Source organism: Gekko japonicus, unplaced genomic scaffold, assembly GCF_001447785.1.
Source record: "Gekko japonicus isolate JY-2015 unplaced genomic scaffold, Gekko_japonicus_V1.1 scaffold732, whole genome shotgun sequence".
Taxonomy (NCBI): Eukaryota; Metazoa; Chordata; class Lepidosauria; order Squamata; family Gekkonidae; genus Gekko; species Gekko japonicus.
Genome location: NW_015159732.1, coordinates 419,510 through 424,101, shown reverse-complemented (window position 1 = coordinate 424,101; position 4,592 = coordinate 419,510).

Here is a 4,592-nt window from a genome sequence, read left to right as displayed (position 1 = left end):
ACCCTGATGCTGGGAATGATTGAAGGTAAAAGAAGAAATGGACGGCAAAGGATGAGATGGAAAGACAGTGTTATTGATGCAACGAACATGAAATTAAGCAAACTCTGGAGGATGGTGGAAGACAGGAGGGCCTGGTGTGATGTGGTCCGTGGGGTCACGAAGAGTCGAACTCGACAACAACAACAAACTGCGAAATACTAGAAACAAAACAAAGGATTAGCATCCTGTCTGACTGTAGTAACCTACATCTTGACTCTCTAAAATCTAATTCACATGTGCTAGCCCCAGGTGAGAGTTAGAACAAAGAGCAACCAACTTTCTAAGCCTCCACCCCCTGGACATCTTCTGATCTATTGATTACCCAATTGGAGAATCCCAAACCTATCTAATTATGTATTTTATCGCCTTGCTCTGGTCGCAAATATGTTCAGGGTCTGTCATTGGGTCTCTAACAAAATAGCTAGGATATCAGCATGCATAAACAAACATGTAAATTCTCCCATGACTTCAGGGAGAGAACTTGCAAACTACAACAGTTGCCAGCCTCCAGGTGGGACCTGGAAATATTCCAGAATTACAACTAAACTCCAGACAACCAAGATCTGTCCCCCTGGAGGAAATGAATATTTTGGAGGTGGACTCTATGACATTATATGTGACTGAAACCTCTCCCCTCCTCAGACCCAGCCCTCCTCAGACTCTACCTCAAAATCTCCAGGAATTTCCCAAGCTGGAGCTGGCCTTGCTACTCAGGCCTGGCCCCCAAGAATCCTCCCTCAAAGGCCAAAATGGGCCTCAAAAGGGCCCTGCCCCCTTCCCCTTCCTTTTTACTCACAGAAATTAAAGGCTGGAATAACTGTGGTTGCCTAGCAATAGCCACTGAGAGAATCCTTGCTCAAAGCTACAGTCACTCCTTTTATCATTGCTGGGGGAGGGGTTAAGCTGCCACGGGAGGGGGTTTGCTGGGGTTTTTTTGTTTTGTTTTTAGATTTCACATTTTTCTGCAAACCTAGGGCCCTTTTCTGGTTTGCAGGAAGATCTGTCTGGTCTGTTCCAAGCTCCAATAACTGGATTTAAGTCTCCAAAGATATCCTGACTTCTCTATTAGAATATGAGTTTCAAACTCCATGGAGGTGTTTCACAGGTTTAGGGCTACCAGTTCCATAATGCAGTGTATCATAGAGATGTCTTTAAAGTCTTAAGACTACAAAATTCATTCTGCTGTGACACCGCTGGAGAATCTTTCTCTTGTGACAACATCTGGGGCATAGATTGCATTGAGTAAGGAGTGAATGGTCCGAACAGAGAGATAACTTTTCTTTTTTTTTTATTCAACCAGTGGAAATCCACAGCTTAGAACTGGGAAAATGGAAAACATCACTGGTGATGGAATTCCTCCCATGGGTTTTGTTCATGACTGTTCTAATATCTGCTGGTTATTTTCACGCTGAACATTTTTTTTTGTAGCTCCAATTGTGTAGGGCTGCATTTTTCCTGTTATCTACAGGAAGAAGATTACATTTAGCTATTTGAAATCCCACAGCAATGTCATGCAAACTGAAAGCACCTGTTAGTTCAAATGATATTACTAACGCTTTCCTCACTAAAATAATGCCATGGAAAAGCAATAGGCTGATGCATCCTCAAGGGAGGCTGATATCTGTTGAACACAGCTTGTTTATCAGCATTTGAGTGACCACGAAACTGACATTGGCTACAATAGCTCAACAAGACTGTGAGAAAGAGAAGGCTTTTCTGGACAAAAAGCCTGTAAATTCAGTTCATTGCAATCTGTGGTGTATTCTACTTGCTTTGAAAAAGCTAATGTCTGTATAATTTGCTTGTTTTTCCCTTTTATACATTCTCACACACATGTGTACACCGTATTTTCCATAGAAAAGGGGGAACTGGAGTGGAAGGAGGAGAATCAGTCTAGATCTTTGAAACACTGAAGTCCCATTTGCACATGGCTCCCATGAGCAAATTTCATATGTGGCACTGGAGCTAATCTTTGGCTCATGTACCACCCCTGTGATCAGGGCCAGCCCCAGGTGCTGGGGGCAGTCAGCAAAGAACCTCAGGTGGCCCTTTCCTGGGAGGAGGGTGTCAGTACTGCCATTTACTTGCTGCCCTCTAGACCCTTTGTCCTCCATTCTTGGTGCCCTCCTCCTTGGGCAAGTCAGGTAGACAATAGGAGTAGTCAACAATGATGCAGATGCTTACCTCAACAAGAGAGTAAGTGAGAGACTGGACATGGCAGGGGATGGCTGGCAACTCGGGAGGGGGGGCAAAGTATCTTGTGCTGATGCTGTCCCCAACCAAAGGAGTGGTGCTTTGCGTTGGCAGTGCTCCCAGCTGCCCCAGACAGAAGACAAGTAGGAGCAGCCTTTCTGCTTTTCAAGAGAGTGTGGCTAGCAGTGGCAGCCAGTTTAAATATTTATACCCTTCTTTGTCTCCCAGGAGGGACCCAGAGTGGCTTACAGTATAGTAAGCACTAGCAAGCACCATATAAACATATAAACAAACCAGCAAACAAACAGGACCTGTCCAAGATGTAGCTGGTGGACTCATTCAATGTCTCATTTGAAGAGAGAGGTTGCAAGCTGCGGGGGGACAGCCAAAATGCCAGGATGACCAAGGGCTCACACCTCCGGCTCAAGTTATATAGGGTACCCAGGCCTCGGTTCCTGCCAGAGCGCACCGGAGCACCGCTCCACCAGTCAGAAGCCCAGGGGGCGGGCACATAAGCCCCTCCCCCTGCTCCCACCAGCCATCAATTGGGACACGGTGGGGGGGGGCGTTCTCCCGCCTCCCTGAGCCCCGGGGTGGTGGCCTTGGATTCGTAGGGGCAAATTACACCTCTTGGGCGAGAGGTCATTCTGGCTCACCCAGCTCTCCTTCGGGGCTCCTTAAAAAGTTATGCCGCCGCCGCTGTTCTTGGCAGCAGCTGCAATGCCGGTGTGTGTGTGGGGCGAAACGTTCTCCTGCCTCCCTGAGCCCCAGGGTGGTAGCCTTGGACTAATAGGGGCAAATTCCACCTCTCCACTCGAACATCACACGTGAGAGATTATTCTGGCTCCCCCAGATCTCAATAGGAGCTCTTTAAAATGTTATGGCTGCCGCCGCTGTTCTCACCGGCAGCTGCAACGCCCACGTGCAGAGGGCAAAATGTTCCCTTGCCTCCCTGAGCCCCGGGGTGTTGGCCTTGGACTCCTAGGGGCAAATTCCACCTCCTGTGTGTGATGTCCAAGCAGCATTGCCACTCAGACATCATACGCGAGAGGTCATTCTAGCTCCCCCAGCTCTCGGAAGGGGCTCTTTAAAATATGATGGCTGCCATCGCTGTTCTAGGCAGCAGCTGTGATGCCCGCGTGCGGGGGGAGGGGAGGGGCGAAACGTTCCCTTGCCTCCCTGAGCCCCGGGGTGATGGCCTTGGACTCGTAGGGGCAAATCCCACCTCTCGTGTGTGATGTCCAACCACTCGGACATCACATGCAAGAAGTCATTCTGGCTCCCCCAGCTCTCAGGAGGGGCTCCTTAAAAAGTTATGGCTGCCGTTGCTGTTCCCGGCTGCAGCTGCGATGCCCGCGTGGAGGGGAGTGGTGGGGGCGAAATGTTTCCTTGCCTCCCTGAGCCCTGGGGTGGTGGCCTTGGACTCGTAGGGGCAAATTCCACCACATGCGAGAGGTCATTCTGGCTCCCCAATCTCTCGGGGGACTCTTTCAAAAGTTATGGCCACCGTCGCGGTTCTTGGTGGCAGCTGCAATGCCCGCGTGGGGCGAAGGGTGGGGCGAAATGTTCTCTTGCCTCCCTGAGCCCCGGGGTGGTGGCCTTGGACTAATAGGGGCAAATTCCACCTCTCACGTGTGATTTCATTCTGGCTCCCCCAGCTCTCAAGAGGGGCTCTTAAAAAAGTTATGCTGCCATTGCTGTTCTCAGCGGCAGCTGTGATGCCCACGTGGGGGGAGGGGTGGGGCGAAATATTCCCTTGCCTCCCTGAGCCCCGGGGTGGTGGCCTTGGACTCGTAAGGGCAAATTTCACCTCTCACATGTGATGTCCGAGTGGCAAGAAGTCATTCTGGCTCCCCCAGCTTTCGGGAGGGGCTCTTTTATTGCAATGTGGTATGGCCTGATATTATGTTCCTATTCCAGTGTGGGGTGTGTGGGGGGCAATGGAAGCTGAGTGATAGGGTCTCTCCAAGTGATTGCCAGAAGTGAGATGCGTCCTGGTCTTGTGTCTTACAGATAATCTTACAAATAGTCCTTTGCATTTATATCATGCTAGAAGTGAGATGCGTCCTGGTCTTGTGTCTTACAGATAATCTTACAAATAGTCCTTTGCATTTATATCATGCTTTCAACTTTAAAATGATCATAATGCTGATTGTGTGAACTTAGGCAAATCACGAGAGGTAGAGCAGGAAGGGTTGCATTAGTGCTTAGTTCTTGTGGCCCTTTCTTACACGCCCAGGGAAATGCTGATCACCACTTTGGGGCCAGGAAGCAATTTTTCTCCAGGCCAGTTTGGCCCCCAGTGATCCTGGAGGGTTTTTTTATCATATTCTGGGTGTGGAACAGGGGTCACTGGGGTG